Below are 20,541 nucleotides of genomic sequence, written 5' to 3'. Positions count from 1 at the left end.
GACTTCACGATTTTGATTTGCAGGTGCAGGTGGCTTTCACGATCTTCCGAACATCTCCAAACACATAAGGAACCACTATAAGAGATCACACACTCTGCAATAGCTAAAGCAAGGTGCTTACCTCTAGCCGCATGTCGTAGTCGATGCTGTTCATCTCGATCACGAATTTTGCGATTACATCCGACAGCCCCACGGCTCTGGAAATTTCTTCGCGAACGCCGTAAACGGGCTGAGAAGCATACATATCTTTGCCAAATTGCACACTGGTACCTTTGAAACACTCTCATAGAAGCTGCCTCATTTGAATCCTGGAAGCAAGTGCTTCATAATGCGAGACCCGATATACAATTGGGCGCCGTAAACCGCACTGAAGAAGTCGCCGCAAGCCACCAGCTAACGGCCACTTTGCTCTTCCACTAAGACCCAGTAACACTAGTCTCAACAATAAAGTTTTTTCTCTCTCACATCGACGTTTTCAATTCGCCTGAATCCGCGAAATAGCACGCGACTGCCGCTTCGCGCTGCCATTCTCGAAATACGCGCTGGAGGCGGGAAAGACATAATGCGACCGGCTGTGCGGTAGGTGGCGCTAGAACTCCGGCAATGGTAGTGCCCTCATAACAGCGCACACGACGTATAGCATTAATAAAATGGCATCGTAATTAGGCTTAATTAGGCGTAATTAAAGATTGTACAGGGCTACTCACCTACATGTGGTCATGATGACCAGGCAGTTGAAAGCGTCTACGAACTGCGGAAAGGAAAGACGCCGTATACTTTACTAATAGGCGACTTCAATGTCAAGGTAGGGAAAAAGCAGACAGGAGACCAGACAGTGTGTGACTTTGGAATTGGTCTACGAATAGCGGACGGCAGTTATTAAGTTTGCAGAGCGCAATAACTCACGAATGATGAACATTTTCTTCAGAAAACCGGAAGTGGACATGGAAAATTCTTAACGGGGAGATTAATAATAAAATTGATTTAGTGTGTTCTAACCCGCCATTATACAGGATGTAGATGTAATCGGGAAAGTGCCATGCAGGGACCACAGGATGGTAAGGTCTGAACTTATTCTAAAGCTGAAGAAGGAACGCAACAGATTAGTAAGAAGTCCATCAATGCATTACTGCTGAGGGGGAGTGCAGAATAGTTCAGGATCTCGCTACAGAAAACATATTAATCTCTAACCGAGGATGACAGCATTAGCCTAGAAGCAATGAACAATAATTGCAGAGATATCATTACTGAGTGCGCTTTAGAAGTAGGCAGTAGGATAGTTAGAGAGGATACCGGTAAGCTGTGTAAGGAGACGAAATAGTTATTTAGGCAACACCAAAGTAAGAAAGCTTCAAATTCAACAGACCAGATACATTTGGTAGAGATATCAAAGCTAATCCATAAGCCCAAATTAGCCGATGTAAGAAAGCATAATATGGAGAAAATCGATCATGCTGCAAAGAGTAAGGGAAACCTAAAGGTGATGAAGAAGAAAAGAGGCATAGACAAAAATCAGGTGTATCCGCTGAGGGACAAGGCGGGCAATGTCAACATGAATATGGTCAAGATAGTCAAAGTTGCCAAGGGGTTCTATACTGTTCTCTGCCGTAGCGAGAGAGGTCAGGACAATAATGAGATTGGCGGTAGGGAAAACCAATCAGACTTACCCGCAGTGACGAAGGACGCATTTGATTCAGTAGAAAGCTCGACGGTCATAAAGGCATTGCGAAATGAGGGTGTAGACGAGTCGTACGTGAAAGTGCTGGGCGATGTATATACTAGCTGTACAGCAACCGTAGTCCTGTTTTAAGAAGTAACAACATTTTTATAAAGAAATGTGTTAGTCAAGGAGACACGATCTCCCCTGTACGATTCATAGCTTGAATGGAAGAAGTATCCAGAGGTTTTCAACGAGAGCAGTTAGGGGTAAGGGTAGATGGAAACTACTACAGTAATTGTCGATTTGCTGATGTCGTTGCCTTGCTCAGTAACTCGAGAGAAATGCAAAGAATAATTCACGGCCTTGATACGAAAATTAGAAAAGTTGGCCATAAAATCAAGCTGCAGAAGACTAAGGTAAGGTTCAACAGCCTCGGGAAGAAGCAGCAGTTTACGTTAGGTAGCGAAGCACTGGAAATATTAGCGAATATGTGTACTTAAGACAGGTAGTAACCGCAGATACGGACCTTGAAAGGGAAATAACAAGGAGAATAAGATTGGGACGCAGAGTATTTGGCTAGCACTCGCAGTTTATGACTAGCAGATTTTCGGTATCGCTCGAGACGAAAGTTTACATAGTTGCATATACATGTACTAACTTATAGGGCTAAAATGTGGAGGTCAAAGGGGTTCTACTAAAGTTGAGGAATAAGCAGAGGGCTATGGAATGTAAAATGGTAGGGGCAGTATTAAGAGATAGGAAACCTGCAGAGTGGGTCAGAGAAATACCTCAAGGTACTGACATTTTAGTGCAAGTCAGGAAGAAATTTACACGAGCAGGACATGTAGTGCAAGGTGTGTCTCATCCATTGACATGTATAGCGGCTATTGGCAAATTGATTTCGTCAAAAGATTGGTTGGTTGGTTGATTTGTGGGGTTCAAAGTCCCAAAGCGACTCCGGCTGTGAGAGACGCCCTAGTGGAGGACTCAGGAAATTTCGACCACCAGGGGTTTTTAAAGGAGTATAGACACGTACATGTTCTGTTCCGGTATATTTGCTTTAATCGATCCACAGTGGTCCAAAACAGAGGGACTGCGACCCAAAAAGCCCCAGCAAAGATCAATTAATTTGTTATCAGTGCAATAATCAGGGCTAGTTTCGGTTTCGATCTCTCAGGACACGAGCGCGCGATGACGTCAAAGATACGAGAACGCCACAAGAGCGCTCCCTACAGGCAAGGTTGGTGACTGCGTAAACACAAAATCTGATCACGCATTCGGGTAGCGTTTTTCGTCTGCTTGCTGTCACACGTGCACGAAAATATCGTCGTCGAGCAGCGCTTCAGCGTAGCATAATTGGTACTGCCACGTTGTTTTTCCCAGTAGCGTGGATGTTACTAAGATTGCCGGGCACTTTAATCCCGACCCGCTCGCCTGCGACTCATGCGACGAAGCAGGAATCAGCAGCAGCCACGAAAGCTTGGTGGGTTGACGCGCAGGAAATGTCAACTGGTAGGAATGTTGAACAAATGAACCGTGAAGATGCTGCTTAATCAGTCCGGTTGGCCAACGCTGTGAGCTAAGCTGTTCTAAAAAAATGTTTTAGTAATGATGCGATCAAACACCGTAACCCGTAAGCTCTCCCGATGGCTCCCGTGCTCACGCCTGTTCACGCGCTGATTGGTCCCGACGCGGCTGGCCTGCGTGCCGCCGTCCAAGCATGTGGCGCCATCTGGCGCAGACAAGGCAATCTGGGTGCGTAAAGCCGTAGCCGCCGCGATCGGCTCCCAAGTCATAGCTGCCTCAGCATCCGCTATCGGTAATCTAGCTATCGCAGATCGCTGTTCATTCGCTTACATAGCTATTTGTACAAAGGACTATCAGTCACGATTAAATTGCGAGGATTATTCGGCCAATACGGAGGTCCTGGTATAAATATTTACAGTGATACAAGCGAACTTTTTTTTTGCCGACAGCTGCTGCCCGGTGCGACGCACCTGATGTCAGCGAGCTCCGCTGCTGAAGGCGTCGCGCAAAGCAAGAAATTATTTTACGAGATGGGCTTGCCAGTAAAGCGGCGCTAAACTCCGACGTTTTTTACAGCGTTAGCTCGTTCCGAAGCGCCTTTCGCTGGCGCTTCGATGTGAAACCAGCTAGGGCTAGCGACGTCTAGGGTAGGCGGGGAGCGGCGCAGTATGTTCCTGGCGCGCCATCGACAGGCACCGTTGCCGTAAGCCATGCACTGTTGGGGCCTGAGTTTAGCAGGTAGTCTCCATACGTACACCGGTGAGGTAATTGCAACATGCACCACGAAGAAGCCATCAAGTAAAGCGAGCAGAAGCGGAGTTCTTTCTCAGGGCACGGCCGGAAGCGGCGGCGGCGCTGTTCGAGTACGGCCATGTGTCGTCACTGCTCTTTGCTTTGCCGACTCCACGTCACAGTTGTTTGATGACGTCATGTTGTTTACCTATGTACATGTTTTCGTCACAGAGATGTCGATGCCAATGGGTTTTGAAAAACGGAGTACTTGCCTGGCTTGTTTTTAAAATCAAAATAAAATATCTTCGCGGAAACGTGCGAGGTTGGGATTGCTTGAGGAGCATCTCTGTATAACCAGGAAAGCAATCGTATTCCTTCCGACGCTTCATAAAATGGTGTCTATACTTCTTTAACGTGCACTGACATCGCATAGCACATGGGCGCCTTGCTTTTCGCCTCCATTGAAAAGCGGCCGCCGAGACCGGGATTTGATTCCGCGTCTTTGGGAGCAGTAGTCGAGCGTCGTAACCACTGAGCCACCCCGGCGGGATGATTTCGATGAAAGAGATCGCTAGATGACCGCATTGATCACACCGGACGGCCTATTCGGGTTCAATGTGATGCCATATGGCCTCTCACCAGCATCGTTTCAACGAGTAATGGACTTGTGCTGGCGGGCTTGAAGTGGCAGATTGGTCAGGCATACTTGGATGATGTCGTTCTCTTCTCCTGTAGCTTCGAAGACCACCAAAAAAGGCTTCGGACAGTGCTAGAAGCTATCAAGTCATCAGGGCTAACTTTGAAAGCAGAGAAAGGCCACTTTGCCTACGAGGAACTGCGGTTCCTGGGTTTTATCATTAGCAAGGAAGGGGTTCGCCCATCCAGAGAAAACGGTTGCGATCGCGCACTTTCCACCTCCCGCCGACAAGAAAGCTTTACGCAGGTTCTTTGGGCTATGCGCTAATTATCGACAATTTGTCAGGAACTTTTCGCACATCGCCAAGCCGTTGACGCAGCTTACAAAGATTGACGTAGCTTTTCAATTGGAAGGGCAGCAAGAAGAACCTTTCGTCAAGCTTAAGAGCCGTCTACAGTCCCCTTCTGTCCTGGGCCACTTTGATGAAAACGCAGAGACTGAAATTCACTCCGACGTAAGCGGTTTGGGCCTAGGCGCCGTTCTCGTTCTGAAGAGAGCAGGACAGGATTAAGTTATCGCCTATGCCAACCGTTCCCTTTCGAAAGCTGAAGCCAGTTATTCGACAACGGAGAATGAATGTCTTCACGTCATTTGGGTCGCATCAAAATTTCGCCCCTATTTGTACGGACGACCATTCAGGGTTATGACCGATCACCATGGTCTCTGCTGGCTTGCCAACTCAAAAGATCACTCTGAACACATTGCAGGATGGAGCCTAGCGTCTTCAAGAACTCGACATCACAGTCGTCTACAAGTCCAGCTGCAAGCCCTTAAAAGCAGACTGCTTGGCACGAGCTCCCCTTGATTCGCTACCGAAGTAACGTGGCGAAGATGCCTTCTTGTGACCGGTAACGCCAGCAGCTTTGTACAGCAGGAGCGCTTGGACCCTGAGTTAAAAGACCTTACTGATTACCTCGAAGGAAAGATCGCTACCCCTCCTGCTGTGTTCCGGCGTCATTTATTGTCGCTCGCACTGCACAACGACGTCGTTTAGAACTGCACAACCGACATAAACGCGCAGCTTCTTGTAGTACCCAAAGCCCTCTTACATGAGATTCTGCAGGCGGTGCACGATGAACCGACAGCAGGGCATCTCGGATTTGCACGTACGTTGCACAGGATACAATTAAATTATTACTGGTCGCAGTTGCCTGCCAACCTTGCTAAATATTGCCGCATGCCTCTCTGAAAAGAGGACAAAGAAGAACAGAGGACAAAGAGGACGAAACTGAGTGTAGCGCGTGAAACTGTTCCGATCAGTGATCGCTGCCTTGTACTCGTTACATTTTCTGGTGGAGGTGCTGGGTAAGACTGAAGAGAGCCTGCATTAGTTCAGCCGTAAAGGCTGTACCGCGGTCAGTGATAATAACCGATGGGGCACCGTGGCGCAGTACGATGGTCTTAAGAAAAAACTGGGCTACTTCTGCAGCAGTTGCACGGGAAAGTGCCTGTGTCTCGGCGTATCGCGTTAAGTAGTCCGTCGCCACTACTATCCATCTGTGCCCTGATGCGGACGTTGGGAAAGGGCCCAGAACATCCATGCCCACTTGCTGGAAAGGGGCTGTTGGCGGAGGTATCGGCTGAAGGAGCCCTGCAGGCTCCAGCGTAGGTGTCTTTCGCCGCTGGCAATCTCGGCATGTTCTCACGTAGTGCTGGACTGAAGGTAGCAACTTAGGCCAATAGTACTTTTGTCGAATGCGTGCTAATGTTCGCGTGACTCCTAAATGACCAGCCGAAGGCTCATCGTGGCATGCGTGCAAGATTTCTGGCCTGAGGTCGGACGGCACAACGAGAAGAAAGGTTTCCTTGTTGTGCTGAAAGTTTCTCTTATATAGGACGCGATTTCGAATGCTGTGGGAGGTTAAACCCCGTGCGAAAGCACGTGGGACAGCTACATCAAGGCCTTCGAGATGCTCAATAAGTGGGCGTAAACTGGGGTCAGCCCGTTGACGCTGGGCCATGTCGGTGGTCGTGACGACAGCAAGAAACGGAAAGTCATCGTCTTCTCGGTCGGGAGGGGCAGCATCAACTGGTGCACGAGACAAGCAATCGGCGTCGCTGTGCTTACGGCCGCTCTTGTATACAACCGTAATGTCGTATTCTTGGAGACGGAGGCTCCACCTTGCAAGCCGTCCAGAGGGGTCTTTAAGGTTGGCTAGCCAGCATAACGAATGGTGGCCGCTCACAGCCCTAAAAGGTCGGCCGTAAATATAGGGTCGGAACTTAGTTATGGCCCAAACTACCGCGAGACATTCCTTTTCCGTGGTTGAGTAGTTCGTCTCTGCTTTTGAAAGAGAGCGACTTGCGTAAGCGATAACTTTCTCAGTGCCAATTTGCCACTGAATCAGAACGGCACCGAGTCCACAATTACTGGCATCGGTATGGATATCCGTAGCGGCGTTTTCGTCAAAATGGGCAAGTATCGGGGCGGCCTGCAGTCGCCGGGGCAACTCATTGAAAGCATCCTCTTGATCTTCTTGCCACGCAAAAGGAACATTGTCTCGGGTAAGACGCGTAAGAGGCTCGGCAATCACTGAAAAATTCTCTACGAAACGCCTGTAATAGGCACAAAGCCCCAAAAACCTTCTAACGGACTTTTTGTCGGTTGGGCGCGGAAAATTTTTCACAGCAGCAGTCTTGTCGGGCGCGTGAAACTGTTCCGATCAGTGATCGCTGCCTTGTACTCGTTACAATATGTGTGACCGTGCTGTGAATACCAGCGACGCAAAGCACCCCTGACGAGACCTGGTGGTTGGCTGGCCCGATGCCACCGCTGAGTAAACCCTTTCCACAAATTGAGATAGACCTTCTCGGCCCCTTCCCAGCTTGATCACCAGCTACGCCGAAGCCGAAGCCGTGCCCAATGGTACCGTAGCACCAGTTGCTAAATTTTCTGTCGGACGAAGTTTCCTGCGAGAAGGCGCTCCTGAGGTGATCATCACGGACAGAGGAACTGCATTTATGGCTGTGCTCACGTAGGTCATCTTGCACTACAATCTAACAAGTCCGCTTAGGACAACTGCCTACTATCCCTAGGGCAATGGGCTTACGCAGCGCCCCAACGAAACGACCGCAGACATGATCACCATGTACGTGTACACCGAACACAAGACCTGGGACACCATCCTGCTGAACGAGATCTTCACGTATAAGAAGGCAGTCCAGGAGACGGCGAGAGCGACTCCGTTCAAGCTTGTCCACGGCAGGGAGCCCACGACGACGCTCTACGCAATGCTGCCGCACGTAACCAACGAGAACAACTTTGACATCGCCGCCTACCTGTAGCGTGTAGAGGAAGCCCGACGACTCCTACGGATGCTTATTAAACATCAACAGCGACATCGACACCTGACGATATAACTTACGACGATGCCGCGCAGAGTACAACCCAGGAGACCAGTTATGTTTTGAACCCTAATTTGCCGCCGTGGGCTAAGTGAAACGTTGTTCGCCCGATACTTTGGGCCATACAAAATACTTCTCTGCGTTGAATAACTCGACTATCATGTTATTCCTGACGATACGAGAGCATCACAACGTCGGCACGCGCGCCCAGAAATTGTACATGTTGTTCGTCTGAAGCCTTTTTACGCGCGTAAAAAGAACATCCTTGTCTATAAGCGAATGCTGTATCTCTTTTTACCTTTACAGATATTTTTTAAACGAATAGAAAGTAATTCCAGCCTTGGTCACAGGAACCGGCATTTCTTTTCTTCATTTGAGTACCCTGATTAAGTGAGAATAGATTTTCCTCTCACTTGCTTTGTTTTTTGGAATCCATTCTGCAGTTCGTCTATCACACTATCATTCTCCAAGCAAGCCGAAACTCTGTCCCTTATAAACTAGTTACCACCATTTTATAAGACTGAGGTTGTTTATGTAAGCTTTCTCCTCATTTTTTGCAAACAAAGCTTACCCTTTTTAGTGTCCCTATAATGGGGCTTGGGCATTCGTCTCCAGTTGGCACACCCGCTTTCCTTAATGTTTACTTTTTATTTGGGCACAATTTCTTTATAACCTATTTGTGATACCACTCACGACCTTTCAAGTGATACATAGAACCCTCTTCTAACCCCTTTTGCCACTTCCCACTCCATTGCTCGTGCAATACCATTGTACCAACGGTTCTGTCTTTCGCCGACAAAAAATTTCGGACACTTCTTTTTTGTCGTCCCTATTTCCGTTGGGGTCGCCACACATGAACTTAATAGTGGTGCCCTCTTTACTGGAGCCCAGCCAGGGAGGATTGGAATGAATCTGTTTGTGTTTGGTTCTGGAGCGGCGTAGTTGCCTGGCTCTCTCTCTCTGTCGGCCTCCCGGCACGACAGCATGGGAACTCCCACACAACATATTGTCAGAAGTGACAGCAGTATTAGAAACTCGTATTGAAGCAGCTCTCTTCGAGCCTCAACGGCAAAGAGACGCTCAAGAACGAAAGCGCCCAGCAGGCTCAGCGGCTACAGGACTCACTCTGCAACTGCCTGCAAATTGGCCTGAAATTTTGGAACCCTGCAAATTGGTCTTTATGGAAGTCTCGCTTCGAAGACTATGTCGCTTTCTCCGGCCTACGAAACACTCCGCAAGACATGCAAGTACTGTACTGTATTGGCAAGAAGCTCGCTGGTTGCTATACACGTTTTCATTCGACACTGCCACGTTAGCCGCCTAAGACGCAGTTGTCAAACACTTCTCCGAGAATTTCGAGCATCCCTGTAATGAGCTCTATGAGTCGTCTCGCTTTCACAAGCGCGTTCAACAACCTGGTGAGAGTGTCGGCGCATTTTACGTTGAGGTGTTCTAGATAATCAAACGTTGCAACTACCCATCACCGGCAGTGGAAGAACGCTTGATCCGTGACAGGTTAGTCATTAGATTGCTCGACACGCGTCTCTCCAATAAGCTTTGCTGCTTCCCGAAGGTAACTCTGAAAGAAGCTTGGACGCAAGCTTGTCAGTCAGAGGATGCGGACAAGGAACGCTCACTCGCACAGTCTACCTCGCAAGGCATGGTCAACGCCAATACTCCGACTCAAAAATTTTTCGCGACGGCGGGTCGATGCCAGAACGCGCTCAATGGATGTGAAGTCGGAACGCTATCGTGATATTCCGGTCTGTTTCTACTGCGGCCGCGCATTTCATGGATGCTCAGACTACCCGCCAAAGAGCTCTGTCTGCAACTGCTGCGGTAAGAGAGGTCATTTTGCCTAGATTTGCCGCTCCAAAAGTCGAGGCAGGTCAAACTCGATGCTGTCCAATTGCACACTCTCGAGAAGCCAGCTAAAGCCAAGAATGTGGATTTCACAGTCGACAACTACACAACTCACATCAAAGTAGACTCAGGTGCCGAGGTTTCCGCAGTTCCAAGTGACTTCCCCAATGGCCGGCTGAGCTCGCCAAGGTAGATGCTATTTTGACAGGGCCCTGTGGCGAACTTCTGCGTGTACGGAATTCGTATTTGACACATCTATCTCGGCAAGGGGAGACCTCCTGCCAGCGTCTTTACGCCATTCAGTCACTTTCAGTACCTTTACTGGGTCTACCAGCGATACAAGCTCTTGAAGTTTGGGTACTGTCAACACTCTTGAGCCAAAGCTTTATGCTGAACTGTTCTGCGTCCTCGGCATGCTCAGAGATGAGTACACCATTCGCTTGAAACAAGATGTGCTGTTCTCACTCGGTGCATCTCGACGGATACCAATCCCGTGGCGTTCAGTTGTTCGGCAAGAACTTGAAAAACTCGAAAGCCACGCCGTCATTCGCCGTATTGATAAACCAACTCCATGGTGCGGCGGACAGGTGGTAGTGTAAAAGAAAAAGTAAAGTACCGTTTATGTGTTCCCCCGACTCGACTAAAAAAAGTGGTTCTCAGGGAAATACATATTTTGCCTACCGTTGAACAAGTTCTTGGGCTCATCGGTGACGCAGCCATTTTTTCGAAGCTGGATGCAACTGCAGGCTTCCACCAAGTCAAGCGGTCGGCAGACCCGCAAGCACTGACAACCTTCATCACTCCTTTCGGTCGCGATTGTTTTTGCCGACTGCCCTTCGGCATCACTTCCGCTCTGGAGTATTTAAAAAAATGGCCAGAATCCTTGGAGGTCAGGAAGATGTCGTCAACAGGATTGAAAATTTTCTTGTTTTTGCACGTACCAAGCAGGAACACGATTAAACACTAGAACAAGTGTTGACTTGTCTTGCAACTGCAGGTTCCACATTCAACAAAGTCAAGTTTTGGTTTGGGGTCTCCGAAGTATCCTTCTTAGGTGTCGTCTGCTCAGCACAAGGCATCAAGCCAGACCCGGGCAAGATTGATGCAGTGTATGCAATGCGACCTCCCACAGACGTTGCACGTGTCAGACGTTTACTCGGAATGATATTTATTCATTATTAATTTAAACAGTGCGAACGCGAAGACAAAGGACAAGATAAAAGAAAGCCACAGTTCAAGCACTTGTACTGGGCTTTCTTTTATCTTGTCCTTTGTCTTCGTGCTAGCACTGTTTAAATTAATCATGAATAAGTACCAACTCGCCCAACAAAGTATCGGGATGGTAAATCATCGTGCCAGGTTCTTGCCTCATATTTCGGAAATCACTGCTCCGATACGCACCCTTTTCAACAAGAATGCTAGTTGGACTTGGCAGCATGAACATGAAGCTGCATTAAAAAAATGTCAGGAAACCTCTGAGGTCCGGATGATGCTTAGCCAAGTACCACCCATCACATGCCACAACAGCCTCTGCCGACGCTAGCTCTTTTAGACTCGGAGCAGTCCTGCTGCAAGCGCAACCGACTGGTGAGCGGAGGCAGTAGCCTTTGCTTCAAGGTCAATGACGACCACAGAACAAAGGTACTGTTCGACAGAAAATGAGGCCTTGGTTACAGCGTGGGCCATCCAGAAGTTCGACGAGTTCATCAGACGCAATACCTTCACCATAGAAACTGATAACCTTCCTCTCGTGTCATTGTTCGGCAAAATGGAACTTGACGTGCTTCCTCCGAGGCTGCAAAGACTCATGCTTAAGGCAACGCCTTACCAGTTTGAGATCATATGCGTGCCCGGAAAAGTGTTGGCTACAGCGAATGCATTGTCTCGCGTCCCTACCAAAGTGCATCCAGTAGACACAGTGGAACATTTTGCTACTGCAGTCATGGCTTCTGCTCCAAATGTGCTTCTTGTGAAGATGCGTAAAATCAGGAATGCCCAAAGTTGTGATGAACAATGCACCAAGCTCACCTATTTCTGCCAGCACGGCTGGCCAAAGAATTCAAACATACCTCTTCAAGTGTGACAGTATGAATCAGTGCTGGATGTACTTTCTGTTTTTGATGGTCTTCTCCTCAAAGACACTCGCCTCGTGATCCCTGCAGCAATGAGGCCAGTAGTCTGGACGCTTCTGCATGAAGGGCTCAGGGCATCAGTCGCTTCAAGGCCCTCGCTCGGGAATATGTGTGGTGGTCTGGCATAACAGCGGAGATAATCTCCCTCCTGACCAGCTGTGAAAGGTGCGCCCTTACATTTTTAATTCTTGTTCCACATAAACGCCGCCGGTTCCACATGAGTTCCAGATAAATCACTTCTTCCAGATAATTTATCTTTACCAAGACGCTATTGGTTTGCGCTACGTGGAACGCTACACTTATGGCGTATCGCAGTCTTTTAACTGGATCGAGCTCGGAATACCTGGAACATATGTTCTTTAAATGAAACAGCCATTTTGTCAACTTTCGAGTGTTCCACTTACCAACAACGTACTCGAAAGAAACATTGTGGCGTTCTATATAAAACCCGGCACTGTCCAAAAATAAACAAAAAGATTGCACTGGGCAATTTCCAGTTGTGGGTTTCCTCAGAGCAGTTGGCACCCGTTGGAATTAGGACCAAATGCCAATTAGTGCTCACTAGTCTAACTAAAAAGCATTTGGAATCAGCTGTCGTTTTTCGACTGGGTTGTTACTGCAGAACGCATATTATGGTTACCATTACACAACGTACTGCATAGATTTGATTGCTAATTTCAAAATGTTTTATTACATGCTTGACAATTAGAGCAAAGATTAATGTTGTATTTTTTAAATTTGCTTAATATTACACACTGGCGAGGGCTATACCAAAGCAGATGAATATATTAGGCCTTGTTATGGTTTCTTTTTTTTTCCCTCTTGATTGGTGCAAGCTTCTAATCCCGTGCAGTGATGTCGCGTGTGTCTCGTATATTCTGGGCTGAGTTTTTATTACATATTTTTTATTTTGTGCTGGCTATGCGTGGAAATTAAGAAGAAATGGACATGGGCAGGACATGTAGTGCGAAGAGAGGATAACCGACGGTCGCTGAGGGTAACAACCTGGATTCCAAGGGATGGAAAGCGTAGCAGGGGGCGGCAGAAAGTTAGGTGGGCGGATGAGATTAAGAAGTTCGCAGGGGTCACGTGGATGCAGCTAGCACAGAACCGGGTTAAGTGGAGAAATATCGGAGAGGCCTTCGCCCTGCAGTGGGTATAATCAGGCTGATGATGGTGATGATGATGATGAATAGAAAGAGAAACTCTGCTTTTGGAGAAGCCGGTGATGATGATGATGAATAGAAAGAGAAACTCTGCTTTTGGAGAAGCCGCTTCGTCAGCTGAACTTAGAAATGTTTGTTGTCTTCCGATATTATTTTCAGATGGCTTGAAATGCGGTGATGTTTCCGTCTCAGAAGGCCAAATAAATATACATGATTCAAAGAGAATTCAGGGATTAAATATTCCTGTACATAATTGCATGCATGTATGCACAAGCGAAATGGTGTTAGAAGTTTGGAGCTGAGATGACTAGCTGGAAAAGAGAGATTAGCGTATGACTTTATCGCGCTTGGAATTCGTCTTGTCGCGAAACAAAATTATCGTTTACCATTTTTTCCCCACTAAACTATTTCTACTTCGGAGCACAATAACCGCTGCCAAGATGACCAATATATATATTACACAAAATAGCAATGCGCGTACATTTACATGCTGAGTGTGACGCACGCAGGAGGCCAGTATTTGAGAACCTGACCTCGGGCCCATCTACAAGATTAAGTTGATGCATCATGCTATCAAACAGTGATGAAAAAAACGGCCTTCAACTCAAGGAAATTGGTGCTGTGAAATTACGTCACATCGCTGATAACGCAAGGAAAAGAAAACCGTGGTAGGTACCATAGACACGAATTAATATGGTCCTCTGATGATACGGTACCCTTTACCGAATGTCCTATATTATGAACCTTACACCTCTTAAAGTGCGTCTGTATTTCTGATCAGCCTAGATTGATCTTTTTTATTTGTGTAATATTTCATTTTCAAGCCAGCACTCTACAAGGCATAAACAAAACATGTACCTCGTAACTGCATTTTGTGTACTTCTTTCTGATTGCTTACCTTCACTGCACTATGGATTCTTGCTTTATTTCTTTTCTTTTGGTGGTGAACTTGTCATGAGTATAGGCTTATCAAATCTGCGCGAGGTCAAATTTGGGGGTCGAGGTGGCCAAATTTTGGGTGGGTCACCAACATTTTGAGGTCACCGTTGAATCGCTGATATTAACCTAAATTGCACTATTTGGTTAGGTTCGAACGAGGTAAAATTTCGGGTGCCCAGCGGTTGAATTTTGAGAGTGCGGGCAAATACTCTGATGACACGTTTCGCGGACAGATTCTGCAAACATGGTGTGTTATACTAACGAATTAAAATAATGAAACCCTCAGCATTGTATGGGCTCCGCTCATTTTGCCGCCTGGGGTCGGAATATATGCGCGAGGACACTGTAGAGTCGTGGCATCTGCGGTCAGCGCCGAGCGCGCTGCCAGAGCTAACCGCGGACTAAATGGCTCAGCACACCGGCACCCTTTACACTTCACCTCTATATGCAAACGCGACTGGCTCGATTGGGTTCGAACAATAATTAGTACTCCGGCTGAGGCACGCCGACAGTTGTGTACGAGGCCCTCATTATCACATTCGTAGCGGCGGCGGTCTTTGTACACATCGGTGAAGGGTAAAGCAAGCCGCCGCGTGCGTGGATGCATGTAAATGGAGCCCTCCTTTACCAAACTGCTTTATTGCAAACCCTCATAATCCAAACCAAATAAACGTAATTGGCGCAAAAACGCCCGCGAGAACACGCAAGGTCTCTATTCCACAAGTTCTTGGTCACAACGCTGCGCGAACGAACGCTTGCGAACAAGTTTTCGCAACAATGTGTGGTTCACGCTACGAGCAAGCGCCAGCCACCATACCGATCGCATGTGTATACCAGCGTTCGCTCCAAACAAGCTTGGAACGACGCTTGCGCTTGTATGATGCACCACGTAGCCACAGAAAGTTATTTCTCGCTAAATAAGCTAAACTTGCAGCCTATCTGCCGCCATCAGGCAGACGTGACGGCACGCTTTGTTCCATGACTCCGAGCCCGGAGGCGTCGAAGATAGCAGTCTAGCCAATGAAACTCGAACTTAATTTTTCGCACGCAGCAAGTGTGACCAAGAGCGCACGGCCACGCGAGGCACAAAGAAAGCGGCACGAAGCGCTTCATCACGATAAGCCATGGACGCGTTTCCCAATGGTCACGAATCAGAACGCCTTATCAGCCCTACGATAGTACGACTTCATTTTCTTGCGCTCCTCAGTGCTCTTCCTTTCTTGTCGCAACAAAAACAGACCAAGGCTCATTGATGTCGAAGCTCCGCTAAAATGGACTATCGCGACTGCGACACCTAGTTTTTGCAGTCCAGAACGCCGCGGATAATTGATGTCAGTTAGAAGCGAATCAAGAGCACGCAACATTTTTGGCGCCACGACACCCTGCTGATGGCCAAGTGCCTAGGTAAGTGCTGGCTGCTTGACAACGTTGCGCTTTGTTTGAAATCGTGACGGCTTATCATAAACGGATGGTATCGTTTTCATAAATCGCGTAAACCAAGCCACCTCGCACACATTCAAGATATGTTGTGGGTTGCATGTTGGCCTCTTTTATTTGCTCGCTGATACAAGTTTTTTTCGCAAAAGCAGCCCTATAAGAAGCACAGTGTCTGCTGTAAGGAAACAACTAAAGCTGCTGGACGCAAGTACGCTGGTTCAATTCTGATCGCAGCGGCCGCTTTTCGATGGAGGTCAAAATCATGTCTCAGATGTGATGCGCGAAGTGAGATTAAGAACTCATCATGGTCCACATTTTCCGAGATGTCCACAGAGGCATCCTTCACAGCCTGTGTCACGTTGCTGTGTTAATCCCTGTAAGGGAAAAAGAACACCGAATTGTGCAGACATATTGCCTGTACTATTCGGCACATTTTACTCTGATCAATTTACTATTGTGTCCGTAGGATTAATGTTGTACACTGCTAGGATTTCAATCTATTTTTGAATTGATCATGTTCAACTCAAGTACAACTCGTTATCTCAGCATATCATATATTTCCTTTGCAACTCCTAATATTAGTCGATGAGCGATATTGCGTCCATGTGGTTGTGCACATTTTCAAAGCTGTGTTTTATATCTCATTACAGCCCGTCATTCTAACACCATTCTTCAAAGAATTAATCCTTGAACTGTGGCAAAAAATATAAATGGGCAGGGAAGAGGCAGCGACAGTGAATGACAATGCATGTAGCTTCAAACGTACCCTGAAACTTTTGACCAATGCTGCATTGCCCTTGGAATGGTGTATTTTGTGAGGACACTCGCCTGTGGCGCATGGACGTTTAGCTGGTCAGATAATTTTTAACAGACGAGGGAAGTATTTTTCAGGCGACAGCTTACGCAATCTGTTCGGCCAAAACGCCGTGGGCGTTGTAGCTGTAGATGTCGTCAGCGCTTGTCGAAAATAATCGGGGGCTGCGTTGAAAAAAAAATTGTACTCTAGTAATTTGCTGTTATATTAATTTATGGTTGATTTTTTTGTGATATGCAATGAGGGTTTCTTATGAAATGATTATACTGATTTGATCATTTGATGAAATGAAAATGCTAACAAATGGAAAAGTATGATTGAAATGTGTCAAAATGCCCAAAATGAAGAGCGGATGGTTGATGATGGTAATCAAGAACATTTAAAGTGTCTGATTAAACAATAAAATTGAAATAATTTAAAAATAGGTATTAAAGCTTGTCAGAATGGTCACAGGGAAAACCGAATACTTAAGGATGCTAAACAAGAAAATTTATAGTGTTTGCTTGATCACATATTTGGTATAGTTGAGGAAATAAAAACTTAAAAAAAGAGGGATCAAATGTGTCATTACATTCACAATGAAAAGCCACTGCGTGATTATTAAGAAAATTTAGTGTGTAAATAATGAACTACCTATTTTAAAATTTCTAGTACGAAAGATTGCTGATAATGTCAAATTGCTTTGCCCATATCAGTATCGGTGTACAAAAAATTATTAAATAACAAAAGCCTAAATTATCAACTGAAGACAAAAACCATCATCCGTGTGTGTGAAACGCTATAGCTTGTGTCTGCGTTTTGTATCAGTTTGCGGCTGGAAACTGTCATGCTTGTCAGAATCGTAGTGGAGGACAAGTTATGGAAAGAATTCATCATTACTGTAAATATAAAACAGCTATCGAGAAAAGAGTGTGGCAAGGATTATATTGCAAAACTATTACTGAAACTTTGCAAATGAAATAATTATGACTGCTCATTGTCACTAAACCTTTTTTATCAGCATCTCTCATGTTATGAGTTCGAAAGCCGCGCAATGAAAGAAACTTTTGTCAAGTTAGTGGGAAAGATTGCCAGTCAAGTTAATGTTTCTCTTTAGGAGGAGAACTTCATGTCCAGGCTCTGTTTTATTTATTGGGACTACTTTTCTCGAGCTTATTACCATTCTCTCTGATGTCTGCATCTGCTTGCTGGTATTTACATGCTGGAAGAAGCTATACAGAAGGTTGGATGGAAGAAGTTTGTAGGTATAACGCCAATAGGTAACTCCTTAACAATGCTAACTTGCTAATGCTATGGCGTATAGAGCTAAGCTTTTATGCAGGGAATACTTATTTCCTAATGTTCATTGTTGTTTGTTTTGCAAACTAACAGCGCTTTACTATTCACTATTTGGTATAGATACACATCTAACATTGAAATAACGAAACTTCAATGTATAATATAGTCAGCTGGTATAAGTCAAACGGGACCATATTCATCTCTGCTGCGACTGACCACGCGTTGTAACCATGGAGAAAAATGTTACCTGAAGAAATACATTTTTATTGCGTAAGCAATACTACGCGAGGTTGCAGCCCATCGCGTGAACCCGGCCGGTAGCCACGTTTTACCTTTGACCTTTAGAGAAGAAAACGAAAAAGGAGAGGAAGCAAACGAAGAACGGCTTTGCTATGCAACCTACCGGGTTTCACTAAAGCTCCAGCTAATTTTCTTGGTGACAGGAGGTTAAAAATATATTGTGAGCTTTGGGAAGAAACGGCCAAATTAGGAAAAGCTATTTTAAATTTTTGATGTTAAAAAACGCAGGTCATGGAGCTTCACCTGAAACCGTCTATTTTTGTGACAAAGGAAAAGTCTGTCATCAGTGAGAAACACTGTTCGCTTGGCAGCGGAAACTACCATTGAAGAAGCTTTGTTGTTGGGTTTGACCATGCACTTCATCCTCGGCCTGATGTACCCCAATTCTTTTGGCCAAAATTTGGGATTGCTTCTAACCGTTTTCTCTGAACGTCAATATGTGTCATGACTTAAAGCTGGAATCTGTTTTGGAGAAGCTGAACTACTCTAGGTGCAACGTGCGCACCGATTACGAAACCTTCAAGTGCCTCTCAGGTATAATAGTAAAAGCTGTTCACAAAGTTTTGTTGCTAAGGTAAATGCTCTATTTATTCAAGGTCTGCAAACTTTGATATGCTCTTTGTAAGGTATTGATTGCTTTATGAGCCAGAAAATGGACACCAAAATAAAATTTGGGTGCAGTTTCTGCAGGCCACAGTTTCTGCTAAGATAAACAACTTGGTTTACAGATTAGATAGCAAGACCAGTTCTTGCTCTGCAATGTGGCGGTCTTTATTGCGTATAAGAGATGCGCGAATAAATTGCATGCGATCATAAATCCTTGAAAATGCTGAAGTAACTGATACTTGTAACATACTTTGTAACCAACTTCTGTGTCATGCACATCTTTGTATTCCTACTCAAATTCTTTCAAGTGTACCTACTATAATAAATTCATACTGCCTACTTTTCAAAACATACAACAAACTAGTCACAGGAACAAGAATATGGGCCACATACACAGGCAGTGTATTTACATCCCCTTTTTTGTTCCTTCCGCAGTTGCATGGTATACTTCTGTGTAATGAACTAGCCAGCCAGCCACAGCATAGTATCCACATTGCTTCCTCAATTTTTATGTTTCCTCATGTTATTCCTACAGTGTTACGTCCCTCATGGTTAAGCCAATTTTCCAGCTTGCCTTGTGCCTTTTCAAATATATCGTATCTCCTTCCTTGAAATCACAAAAAGGAACCGTAAATATCGCTTTACCGCTTAGCGAAAATAAATAATGTAATTGACGGAAAAAATTATTTCCTTGAATGATAGTACAAACCACAATTCAAGGCTTATTACTGGTGTAACCTCTTCGTTCCTTGCAATTAGCGGAAAACACGAGCATTTGAGATCGCATTCGTTTAACCGTTTGCTCACATTTGTTATAATTCACATGCAAGCATTTGTAATCATATGACAAATGTTTTTGTCCGCATAGCTTTTATTAAATAGCACCTATAATGTAGCTTCCATTATTTCGAGCTCTAGTGCCTCACTACACTTAACGGTTCTGGTTTGTAATAGTTGTACGCTGTGGTCTTGCGAGATAAAGTCAAAGCTATAGAAATAGTAATAGTTTGAACTCAGAAGTTCTCAAAAACTTGTTTCCAAAACCTATTACTTGACTTTATGTCGGGTGAAGAATGTGATTACTTAGAAAATAAAATAAAAAGACAACAGCAGCATGGAAATGTAAAATGTTTTTGGAATTTGTATAACAAAGGAATGCTAAATACATTTAATTTATTTAAAAGCTCTGCCCGACGTTGAGAAGTGAATTGTAAAGGGCACACAAGGAAGCAATTAAAACACCCTTCAGGTCTTTGCTGTAAGCTTAGATTGGCAGCTAATTTCTTTTGTTCTAATTTTGCCATTCTTCAAGCTTTTATCGGCGCCTCTACGTCACAGTGTATCTAGACTTGCACGTTTCTTCTGCTGTTGCTTTTTTATTTTCCATGTCACTCAACCACGGGTTCTCATTAATGAAATATCATCACCAAGAAAACATTCCTTCATTTTTTTGCCGTGCTCGTCTGCCCTCGACCATATTTCTTCCTTTTGAGGCAAAACGTACAAAAACCAAGCCAGTGATGGTTGTCATGCCCAGCTAAACAGGTATCATGTCTAATCGTTAGCTTGTGAACTGACGCTCACTTTGTAACATTGTTCGCTTTTCTTTGATACTGTGCACTAAATTCTACTGATCGTTCTACTTGATCAACATAATTCTAATTATTTCAATCTGCTATTCACAAAACCCGTGCACATTTGTTACCTCTCATTGTAAGTGCTTCAGCAGCCGCTAACAAAAGATAATTCTGAGCAGATGTGGGGGAGTGTAAACATTAAACACTATACCTCTCGCTATCCAAGTAATGTCGTCGGTGGAAACGTTTGTCTAGCATGTACAAGAGCTCTTGTAATGCAGTTTAATAATGCCTGAGACTGAATCAGTATTCTTGTCCCCAGCACAATAACCAACTGCAGGGTGATTGCAAACCTGAGCCAAGCACGTTTGGCTCTCTGTTAGGTGATGTCGAGCAGCAACCAAGAAAATCATCCCAGAAAGAAGCTGGGCACTCATACCGGGCAGCGACTTCGAGCAGTGCAGCCGT

The sequence above is a fragment of the Amblyomma maculatum genome, chromosome 7 (assembly GCF_055883805.1).
Source record: "Amblyomma maculatum isolate TAMU_Amacu chromosome 7, ASM5588380v1, whole genome shotgun sequence".
Lineage (NCBI taxonomy): Eukaryota > Metazoa > Arthropoda > Arachnida > Ixodida > Ixodidae > Amblyomma > Amblyomma maculatum.
This window is presented reverse-complemented; position numbering follows the sequence as displayed.